At 47.8% G+C, this 12,454-nt stretch overlaps 1 pseudogene; it reads right to left on the bottom strand.

The window, feature by feature from the left end:
* Window positions 1–1,663: 1,663 nt before the first annotated feature.
* LOC125538615 lies at window positions 1,664–3,924 on the bottom strand (annotated as a pseudogene).
* Window positions 3,925–12,454: the final 8,530 nt, after the last annotated feature.

Below are 12,454 nucleotides of genomic sequence, written 5' to 3'. Positions count from 1 at the left end.
ATGAAATATGGGTCCACAGCGATTCAGATAGAGATAGAGACGGCGAAATCTTCTTGTCCTCAGGTCATCTAACTTCCAAGTAATGCAGCTATTGTTCCTTGAAGAAGAAAACACAATCAGTATAGCAAATTTGGCCAAAAAGAAACAAGAGTTTCGACTTAACGCACACAACGCGGCAGCACTCGTATGGACAAGTTTTCTTTAAAATGTCGCCCTATACTGGAATTTCATTATGGAAATGATTAACAGATCCAGATTTCTATACGAACTAGACATTGGAACTAACAAGCAGAAACAAGACAAATAATCAACGAAAAAAATAGCGCGCTACAAAATATAGCGAGGCCCTTCTCCAAATGCTACAGAAGTTATAGCGCGCTAATAGCGTGCTATATTTCAAAATAGCGTTTGCAAAAAAGTTCAAATATATCTAGAGATAAAGTATGTAAGTAACTAAATTTTTCCTCGGAGCAAGCAATATATGCATAGGGGCCAAATCTAGGACATAAAAATTGTAAGTCAAACAGTTTCAAGATAAAAAGAGTGAGAAAGGTAGTGGTCGTGGGTTGGTTTTGGCCTGCTGGGCCTGCTGGGCTGTGGTTGTTTAAGTTTTGCATGGCCTGCACGTTAAAACGTGTAACACTACAACGTTATAGCGTGTGTAGCGCGCTAATTACGCGATTAGCGCCGTAGCGGCCGATTTTGCCAAAACGTAACGTCACCCTTCCGAATATGCTATAACCGCGCTATAACGGCGAAATAGTGTGCTATTTTTTTCGTTGCAATAATGCATGTGGGTGTCATCAATGAGTAATTTCCAGCATACTCTAGTGATACCGATTTAAGTTGGATCATCACTGCATAATACGTGGGTAAAATATTTACAGTATATAGGGAATTTCGAGCAACAGAGAGATAAAAGCTGGACAGGAAACAGCGTTAGCACAAATACCTCAGGCCATGTTCCATTGATCTCATCCACTCTCTAACTTTGGACACCGGGATATCTCACCTCTATATGTGATGGCAAGACCAGCCCTCTTTGCAGTTGAGACTTGGGCAGTTCCAAATCCCCAGATACTTCAGATAAGGGAAACTCACAACCTTTCAACTGGCAGGGACAGTAACTCGTCACAACAAGTCGACGTAAATTCTCTCAATAGCAGGTTAGGTATTCTTGTTGTTAGGATGCCATCAAGGGTCGCAAATTTTTCACACTGCATAACTAGGACAGTAAGGGACGAGAGTGCTCTAATGTTGCCAGTGCCTGTAGAAATGGAAAAACTAAGGGAGCCTCCAATAGATGTAAGAGATTTGGACAAATTTCCAACCTTTTTAAAGCTGGAAGACTCCATGTTTGTAGTTGTATGGACGTGGCAAACTCGCATTGACAATGAAAGGAGGTGAGGAGCAGCAGTCAATATTGCAAAAGAGACTAGAACGACACAAACTGAGCTTCTTGAGGGATGGCGAAACCAATCTTTGCTGGCAGATGTTCGGACAATCAACTATGCACAATTCTTCAAGGAAATGAAAACCCCCAAAAATATCAGTTGGTACAGATGCTAACATCTTGCAATCTTTAATTCGGATTCTTGATGGCTGGTACATAACTTGGTTGCAGAAAATCCTTCTAGGCTTGATAAATTTTTGCACCCATCAATCATAGTTTTGTCAAGGACAAGAAAGTACCAAGTGCAGGAATCTCGTTTAAGTTTATGCTCTTCAGTCCAACACAACCTTTAAAATCAAGAGATTGTAAGCTTGGCAAGTTTTGTGGTTGAAACCAGCTTGGGAGCGAGACACCGACATATTTCCTGACATAGAGATGCTTGAGGCTGGTAGGAGGTTGCAGACCTTCAAGTACTTCTATATCATTGTTGGCTGAATCAATAGTTAGTCCATTTAATTCAAATTTCTGTAAACTGGTCAACTTATCAAAGCCAGCGGGTAAGCTTTGTAGCTTGCATTTCTTGGCATATAAAATCTGCATATTATATAGCCAACAGAAAGTTGAAGGAATCCTCTTCAAAGTACATGTTCCAGAGATTTCAATGTACCGAAGATGCTTCCAATTACCGATACTATCTGGTAATTCATTTGTGAAGGTACAAGACATCACACGCATCCGTGTAAGTTTAGTACACCAGTGGTCCATTACAAAGCATGTTCTTTTCCCCAAATTAATCTTGCAAATTAGAGTGTGCAGCTTCGTGTACTTGCATAGTCTCAACAAGTTGGACTCATCAAATTCACTGCTAGGGAGTATGTATAGATGGCGAACATTCTGGGGAACTTTATCAAAGTCACTCTTATTTCGTAAGATGAAGCAGTCGTGCTCTGAAACTTTTTGTGCCATGTCATGCAGCAAGTCATGGATTACATATCGACCATTAACCTTTTGAAAGAAGGACCGCGCCACAAGGTCTTCGAAATACTGATAGCAAATATCTTGAATGGGAACACCACCTTTAGGCTCCACAAAGCCTTCTGCTACCCAAATTTCAGCTAAGCATGCCTTCTCAAATTTGTAATCTTTGGGATACACGGCACAGAATGCGAAGCACTGTTTCAAATAGAATGGTAAATACATGTAGCTCAACCGAAGGGCAGGCAAAATATCGGTTTCCTTTTGTTTCAACTCCCATAGTTCACTCTCAACTATAGAATTCCAATGAGATGCTTGAAGGTCCATCCTCAACATTCGTCCTAGAGTTTTGGCTGCCAAAGGAGAACCCTTCAATTTAGGAAGTATTCTTTGGCAATACGCTCTAGCTCGGGATCATTGTCAGAACTCTCAGATCCAAAAGCGCACAATTTGAAGAAATTCCAAAATACACCATCCTTGAGACCTTCAACTATAACATGCTCCATTGTGCGCACCCCCTCAGTAACATTTGGACATCTAGTGGTGACCAATATCATACTTCCCTCCTGGACATTTCTAAAAGGTGCACAAAACCTCTTCCAACACTGCCCATTTTCCTTCAAGGAGTCATCCCACATGTCATCAAGGACTATCAATAGCCTTTTATTGTTCACATGGTTAGAGAGAGCATGTTGAAGAGAATTCAAATTATCATTTGCCCCCTCCTTTTTAGTGCATGATTGTATGACCTCTTTAGTTAGTCTCTTCACATCAAAGTCATCCGAGACACAGATCCAAATTATCAGATCAAAGTGGGACCTCACTCGTGGATGGTTGCAGACATGTTGTGCCAAAGTGGTCTTTCCAACACCACCAATTCCAGCTATCACCAAAACAGGAAGACTCGATATTCTTGATTTTGTTGATGTGCGTGTTGATGCATCAATTGAACTAGTTGTTCTCTTACGTTTTGGGCATGTAGGTACACCGAGTAATCCCAATACCTGCTTCAGCTCCTTGGCACGACCAAATATTTTTGTTTCATTTGGTAAAGACGTGGTCTCTGGCCTGACTAATTTGTCAAAGCGTTGTGCAATTCCATGAAGCCCCAAATTATCCAGCATACTTGAAAGATGGTCCAACCTCGATTGGACATCATTAACTTCGTCGAAGCTGCCTTCGATGACGGTATGAAAGAAGTCAGTGAAAGGAGATTGGCTTGCATTTCCCTCCACTTGCACCTTCTTCTCATACCATGTGAACTCATCAAGAAGGTTTTCGGCCTCATAAACAGCATCCTTAAGACACGGAAGGAGCTTAGCCACACAGTGTTCATGGCTTCTCCACTCTGCTTTGTTAATGAGGTCGTACATTGCAGGAAGAGTATCCCTCATTCGTTGTAGGCCCCTCTCTAGTTGCAAGACATGATCCTGAAGACGTTGTTTCTGTGAGCCACTCCATCGGGAGTGCAGAGATGAGATGGCAGATTTGGCCCACTGAAACAAAGTAACACATTCATTGATGGCACCAACGATCCCAATGGCAGATGGACTCATTGTGGTTGGCAGGTCCTGAAAGCAATCAGTGGACACAATTAGCATCTTGGTAGTAATTTTTGTTGTCAGAGTATATAACAAGCGGACTATTTGTATGCAACAAGCCAACTACTGTTTAATTTATTTTCTCCAGATATGTTTCCACCAAAAATTCCCATGAAGTTAGTTTCAGTGGATACGTTGGAGAACTGTCATGAAGTGAAAACAATGTTTTATAGTTCCAGTGTGCCTTTGCAATTGGTAACGTTTAAGAAAGATATTGTACTTCCACTAGAAATCACCTAAGTGAAATATACACAAGCATATACTCCCTCCGTCCCAAAATTCTTGTCTTAAATTTGTCTAGATACGGATGTATCAAGTCACGTTTTAGTATTAGATACTTCCGTATCTACACAAATTTAAGACAAGAATTTTGGGACGGAGGGAGTATACATTAAAATGAGATTATTCCATAGTTTTAGCCAGCTATAGCCCTGCTATAGTCCGTTATAGTCTTTTCAGCGCCGCTAAATGGTCTCATGTACAAATAGCCCGCTATAGCTGATTTGAAGGCCGCCGCTATTTAGCATAGCCCGCTATTCGAAACATGAGCGCCGCTAACCGGTCAGATTCGCTGTCTTCACGACCAAATTCGAGCATCAGTGCTCCGTGTTACAAATTAGGCGCAATTTTGGTGGTTTTTTTATGCCTGAATCAGATGTGGTATCAAGTTGTTACCCTAGCCTCAAGTGTGGTGGTTTTGGGTAAATAACTCTTTCTTTGCTCTCAGGTTAATCTACCTTAGCTGCTAGTACCTCTGACAACACATGAGTGCAGTTCCTTGTGAAATGGTCTATATCCTCAAGAACATGTGCAGCTTTTCATAGCAGGCAGCCTCAAGTCTGAAGCCAGCAGTTTAATGTAGATAGATAATTATTCAAGGCAACAAGAAAGTTGCAACCCAACTGCTTGTGTTCATTTATTCTCAAACCTCTTCCCCGAAATCCAACTATTATATATACACACATAAATATCTTGAGAGACAAAAATGCTGGTGAAAAACAAATAATTAGTGTTTTTTGGAGCAGGTGACGAATTCAGTCTGCTGCTCAAATGCCGGTCCATTGCTCAAACTATATACAACCAACAACATATATAATAGTGCTCTTGAATGAATGCATTGTAATTATTAAACTCAAATGCCAACATAGGATAGCATCTTTCTATTCTAGCAGCCATTGGACCTGAAAATTAACTCCATGCAGCAGATTCAAGTGTATACATCGAACTTTATGTGTGTGTATCTTGAGAAAAGTCTGCTCTGCTGACTGCTGGTAACTCCATTCAATGATCAAAGGCATCAAAACCCTACCCCTCAAATATGCCAGTTCATTGTTCAAACTAACCTTGATCATCGACAGGCAGGCAGATGCACAACTAATTCCAGAGTTGGTTCATGATGCAGGCAGACATACAACTTACTCTGGAGTTGGTTTATGAAGCATGCATGCCACAACTTGGTTGCAGTTTGAAACAATCAAAAGGAAAAAAAGTGCAGCTTGTTGTTAGCTTGATTGCAGTTTGGAATAAATCATTATAATTACTCTTCTCTGCTTAATTCTGAATTAAACCTGTTAATCCAGAAACCTCAGAAAAAGGCACTAATTACTTACTAATATTCTGGAGTTAGTTCCCTCAGAAAACCTAAAAGGGCCACGTACGGCCACCTTTGTTTGCTGTGCCGCAATCTGAAAGCGAAAAGAAGAATCTGTCTGTTTACTGAGTTCTGAAGCCTTTTTACTGAAAATCAAACTGAATTGTTTCCTTAATTCAGAAGCCTGTTATTATATTGCAACTGTAATGTAGTAATGCACATGATAAAGTACGTGAAAATCAAACGGAAGTGGCGTTCCACATCATCGCAAGTCCGTGAAATTAAGTCTGTGCAGGAAGAGGACTGTGAAGTGGAATGCTAGAGGGTGATGGCTAAGCTCATCAACTTGAGATTGATTATGTTCTCCATCTCCAAGAATAGGCGGCTCGCTGATCGACGGTGATAAAGAGGGCAAGTGGCAACATGGATGGCTCACTAGCGGCGGTGATTTGTTTCTCCCGTTGCAACGCACGGACCCTTTTGCTAGTTTACAATAAAGCCAGCATTGTTGCAGTTTGTTATTTTAGATAATTACAAGGCAATAGTAACTCAGCACATGCCGTACCAAAAAATGCTGAAGAAAGAGACTGTATGTTCATTGCTCCTAAGTCCTAACTGTTCAAACTAATCCTAGCTTGCTCCTCTGCTGCTGCACAGTGCACTAGTTCTGTCTGAATTGAAGAAGGCAAGAGGAAAGTTGCAAACTATTACTTATCAAACTCTTCGCCGGAACCAACTATTATACATACATAGATATCTTGAGAAAAATGCAGCAACAGTGAAACTTGATCTGATGATGAAAAAAAAATTGTTTGTTTGGAGCAGGTGAGGAATTCAGTCTGCTGCATCAAGGAGTTCCAACAACACCCTTCGTACGGCTCAAATGCTCATGCACGAATACATTGTAATTAAAGCTCAAAGGTCAGCAGCTTTCTATTGTACTCCCTCCGTTCGGAATTACTTGTCGCATAAATGGATGTATCTAGACGTATTTTAGTTCTAGATACACCCATTTCTGAGACAAGTAATTCCGAACGGAGGGAGTAGCAGACATCAGACCTGAAAATTAAGATCATCTAGAGGCGTCAAGAATCTGAGCCTCTGCAAGGTCCAGGCCCTGCATCAGTCTTTAAGCTACCCAAGTGTTCTCTTTATTTCCTGAAACCTCAGTATATATGTATATATCTTGAGAAAATCTACCTGTTCATCAATGTTCATTCTAAGCTTGATCGTCGACAGGCAGGCAGATGCACAGCTTATTCCAGAGTTTGTTTATGCCACAACTTAATTGGTTGCAGATTGAAACAATCACAAGGCAAAATACTAGCCTAAAAACCCTGCCAATCAAACAGGCTCTCAAACCAGCAGCACATGCATATACCGACTGTATTACTTAGTGAGCTAAGTAATAAATCGCTTTTGAAAAACAATCTAGCTGGAAAACAAGTGCAGCTTGTTGTTAGTTTGGTTGCAGCATGAAATAAATCATTATAATTACTCCTCTCTGTTTAGTTCTGAATTAAACCTGTTAATCCAGAAACCTCACAAGGCAATGAGTACTTACTAATATTGGTTGCAATAGTCATAGCACAAAATTAAGTCTGAGCGCTGCAACACTGATTAAACTATTTCCTCAGAAAACCTAATGGGGACACCTTTTTGGTGCTGCGATTTGAAATGCAAAAAGAAGAAGCTGAAAATAAATCTGTTTCCACTGAAAACCAAAACCGAACTGTTTCCTTAATTCACAAGCCTGTTACTGCAACTATATTGTTGTAATGCACATTAGGAGTAATATAAATTACTTACCACGCACACAAGCCATGAATGAAATCAGTCACCATATCTATATTTATCATGGGATGGAAGGCATGAACCATGCCGGCGGTGGCCAGCTCCGGTACTGCCCAAGGCTCCGGTACTGCCCTATGCCATCCTTGAGGCTGAACACCCAGACGCCATTGTAGTTGTAGTTGCCGTTGCACGCCCGCGGATCATCCTGGTTGTAGTAGTAGACGCAGCCAGCCTTAAGCTCCGGGTGCTCCCTCGTCGGCACACACAGCGAACCGTTCACCCCGACGAACAGTGTGGTGTCGCCGATGTCGACGATCACCGTGCTTGTGAACACGTCGCGGGTGTAGGCGTCGCACTCCTCCCATGCCTCCAGTTGGCCGGAGTATGTGATCGAGTAGAACCTGCCGTCATGGTGGACCACTGTTGGAACCGCAACCCTCTAGCTACCTCTCCTCTCACTCGAACGGAGGTGGAAAAAGAAGAACAGTGCACACAAGATTTTCCGGCCGGCACACGAACGCCGCCACGGGCGCACAGACGCCCCAATCCTTTTCTTTTTTACAGTGGCTACATGGCTACACTCGGCTCCACCCACAAGCAGTACACAGGGGCTTCTTTTATACCCGACTCGCTAAGCAACTAACTCCAACAGCCCCGCATGCGCACGTACGCATGAGCTCCTCAAGACCCGGCCTCCTCTCGTCGTGAGCCATCTACTCTTCCGCAAGAGCCGCACATCGTCCGAGCTTGTCGCTGGATCACGCCCAACGCTTCCGCGATCAACGCCTGTGACTAACCTGCGCATGCACGTCCACTAACAAACTCTGTGCATGCTAGCTTCTAACTACACGCACACAACGCACGCACACTGCCCATGCATAGCTGGACTATGCCCATACACACACGCACGTGACTGACGCACTCGTGGTTTATTTCCTAACAACCACGTCCTCGACGCCATTGCGCGAGTGCAGCCTCCACGAGCTGGAGCCGCCCTCGGATGTGGTGCCGTCACGCGGGGGTGGGGGCGGCATCCTCCACGCGTCGTCTCCTGCCATCGCGAAGGCCACGACGCCGTAGTGCGTCCCGGTGATGAGTATGGCGACGTCGGTGGTGTCAGAGAGAACGACCTTGCGGTAGAGGGAGTGCCGCATCTCCTCGGCTCTCATCGTCATGGTGCGGTAGGGGTACGGCGGCGGCCCCCTTAGAAACCTCATCACGTCGAGCGTGAATTCCTGCCGCCTGCGGTGGGCGTAGAGGCCGGGTATGGTGTCGATGGCCGGTGACCGGGTTGACGAGCCACAGCCGGGCCCGATCGTCGGCGGTGACGAGCCAACCGCAGCAGGAGGAGCCGAGAATGCCATGTTGGGGCCCTGGGGCGCGCAAGGTTGTGGCGTGGCGTTCGGCAAGGGAGTAGAGAGTGGCGGTTTCCGGGGCGTCGCCGGTCTGGACGAGACACGGCGCCTCCGGCCTGAACGCATCGCGCGAGCCACGGAAGACGGCGGAGAAGGCAAGGCGGTCGAGGAGGCTGAGGCGGCCGTGGATGTTGGCTAGCATCTCCACGGGGAGGCTGGCGACGGAGGCTGCGGCAGCGGCGGCGGCCTTCTTTCGCTCCATCGCTATGGATCGGTGGATCCGCGATAAAAGTTTGGAAACACTAATTTACGACTTTGTTTTACAAAAGTTAATATACGAGTAATATAATTAATGAAAAAAATAACATGCTACAGTAAAATAGCGACAACCTCAAAATATGCTATTAGCGTGTTATATCACGCTATAGCATGCTATTAGCGAGATGTTGTACACTGATATATCTAGCAAGGCAATTCTCAATACGTTATAGCGTGCTATTAACGACGCTATAGCGCGTTATTTTTTTCAGTAATTATTTGAGAGCTGAGTACCTGTGAAAACATCGTGAACAAACTAATTATAATATAATATAATTATTTGTCATGGTGCTTTTCTCTGGCTTTGGGCAAAAAAGGTTGAGCCCGAGCCCCGCTAGTATGTCATGTTTTCCCTGCTCAGATTTTTCAGGACAGCCCTGTTCGGATCCCCTCGGCTCCTCAACTGCAGCTTCCGGAACGGAAGGAGCGCCAGCACAATCGCGCGGAGCGGCTTCAACCCAGCTCCTCGCACGGAGCGGAGTTGAGAGTCGAGAGAGCTTTCGAACAGGCTCTAAGTGGCTTTTGGTAGCTGGTTTTGCTGACATGGAAGAAGACCAACCGGCTCGTGCAAGTCCTCTCCACAAGTCCATGTGATGCCACGAGCTTTAGGAGTTGGGTCATGGCCTTTCGTCGAAAACTGAAACAATCACAGAGGAACCTTGCAAACCAATTGTTTTAGTTGCTATAATGCAGTGCAGATATTTCATTTTTAATTCAAAATTCATGAATTTTAACTAAATTTATAGAGGAACATCTAAAATGCCAAATACTACACATTATTACATACTGTACATTAACGAAATAGGGTTTCCCCTCGCTTTGTATTACAAAAGCAAACATCACCGATACAATCAGATAGGTGCTGGGACGGAAACAGCACAGGCATGCCCAAAAGAAACAAAAAAGAAAAAGAAAAGAAACAAATGCCGAGACCGGCGGATCAACAAAAACTAAAAAGCTTCGCGACCTCCGCGCCCACTGGGGATCCTCCACTAAGCTCCTATACTCCGAAGCGCCGGTACCAATCAACACCTCCAAGAAGGGACGCGGCGATGACGACGCTGCTGCTGCCAAGGGTTTCCCCCGGTACGCGACGAGGAGAGAGGAAGGGTACCCCCGACGCCCTCCAGGAAGGTTCGGCGACACCCTCAGGCACCAACGCGTCGGAGTCGGCTCAGTTGAAAGGGATTTCTCCCGATCCCATCCTTCACCTCGGACGCTCCGGAGCACGCCACCAAACAAACCACCACTCTGCGCCAAAACGGTCTTGAAGTTTTCGTGCCGTCTCACCACGGCACCGTGAAAGGGGCCTGCTCAATGAAGAAGAGGAGCCGGGACTCGGGACAACAGCATCGTCGGCACGCGGGAGGGCCCAACCTCCACTGTCAACGACGGTAACCGACCGGACACGACAGCAGGAGCATACCGGTCCCGTGGGCCCACGGCTCCAGCCGGGTCCTCAGATGCCCATAAAGCTCCCACCGTCACGCCGCAGAACACACGCCGTCGGGCCACCACCACGAGTCCGAGCCGCTCCTCCTCCATGCCACGTAGAGGACGTCAAAGCCACGCCAATGGCCAGCCCGCTAGGACCCATATGGGGCCGGGAGGGCCCAGATCTGGGCCGAGGACGCGCTGCCGGCCACCGCACACCACCACGCTGCCCTGCCGCCAAGGGCAGCACCGTCACCTCGCCCACCGCCGGCGACCGCCGGCGGGTCGCCGGGCCGCCGCCCAGCCGAGCAGCACAGCCGCCGTCTCCTGTCCCGGGAAGCGGACGAGCGCGCGGGGACAGAAGGTCCCGCCGCCACCGGCACCACCCGAGCCAGCGCCGGGGGCACCCGCTGATGGCGGCAGGGGAGATCCAGCGGAGGGGAGGGCCGAGAGGAAGGGGAGGGGGTGCGCCGCCCCGGCCACCTCCCGGGGAGGCGACACAGGGGCGGGATCGGGAGGGGGAGGGGGGGAGGAGGCGGGAAGGGCCGGGGCGCGCGCGCCGGCGGCCGGCGGCCGGCAGCGGCGGGAGGGGGCGCCGGCGCCGGCAGCGGAAACCCTAGCGGGAGGGTGCGGGAGGATTACATACTGTACATCATAAGGCATAGTTTCCTATTATCTGTTTGGAACTGTAGATATTGATAATTATCCCTACAAACTTGGTCGAAGTTCTCAAAGTTTGTCTTTAAAAAAAATCTATATGTACTACATTACAGAACAAACTTCTAAGATGTCTGAACCTTGTAAATCAATGTTAGTTAATTGTGAACCCCGGCCCAACTGCCTTTTTAAAATGATGTGCAGTAAGTATAGGGTCTAACAGATAAACCAGGTTCTGAATCAGCTTTGTTGCAGTTGCAGACAATAAAAAAAAGCCAGCTTTGTCTCTCGAAATAGGCTTTCGCCCCGCTATATAGATATAGCAACCACGCGATACAACTGATAGTCCGATGCTGGGGCAGACAGCACAAGCAAGCCCAAAAGAAATAACAGAGAAAGAAAAAGAAACTAATGACAACAAAGTCGGGTCGACAAAAACGATGGTGACCCGCAACCGCTGCGCCCGCCGGAGAATTTCCACCACGCTCCTAGCACTTCAGACCGCCGCATACCAAGCAACACCTTCAGGAAGGAACGCGACGATGCCGACGCTGTTGCCCGGACTGGTCCTAGGGTTTCCCCCGGTACACGGAGGGGCGTGTGGAAGAGGTAAGCCCGGCGCCCTTCAGGAAGGACCGGTGGCGCCCGCGGGCGTCACCGCGTCGGTGCCGGCCAAGCCGACAGGGATTTCTCCCGTCCGCCACACATCCACAGCCCCGGCCGCTCCGTCGCACTCCACCAATCTTGCCGCCCACCAACATGCGCCACCACGGTCTTTAGATCACCACCGCCATCTCACCATGGAAAGAGAAGCGAGACCGACGGATCTGAGAGGGGACAGCCGGGAACAAGGAGCGGCAAAAATCAGCAGCCACGCGGGAGGGGACAACCTCCACCGCCCTTGGCGGTCACCGGCCGGACGCAGCAATAGGAGCACACCAGGCCCACGGCCCGGCCGAGCCACAAAGGACTCGTGAAGCTCCCGTCACCACGCTGCAGTTAGCGCGCCACCGTCTTCGCAACCCCCCGCACGAGCCGCACCTCCGTCCGTCGAAGCCGTCACACACGACCAAGCGGCGAAGCGAAACCTACGAGGCCGAGAGGAGACAACCGGGAACGATGAGCGGCAAAATTGGCAGCCACATGGGAGGGGACGACCTCCACCGCCCATGGCGGTCACCGGCCGGACGCAGCAAGGAGAGCACACCTGGCCCACGGCCCGGCCGAGCCAGATAGGGCTCGTGAAGCTCCCATCGCCGCGCTGCAGTGCGCGTGCCTCCGTCTCCGCAACCCCCGCACGAGCCGCTCCTCCGTCCGTCGGTGCCGCCGGCCAGGC

Source organism: Triticum urartu, chromosome 2 (assembly GCF_003073215.2).
Source record: "Triticum urartu cultivar G1812 chromosome 2, Tu2.1, whole genome shotgun sequence".
NCBI lineage: Eukaryota > Viridiplantae > Streptophyta > Magnoliopsida > Poales > Poaceae > Triticum > Triticum urartu.
Note: the sequence above shows the minus strand (reverse complement) of the source record. Positions and strands in the feature narration are given on the sequence as shown.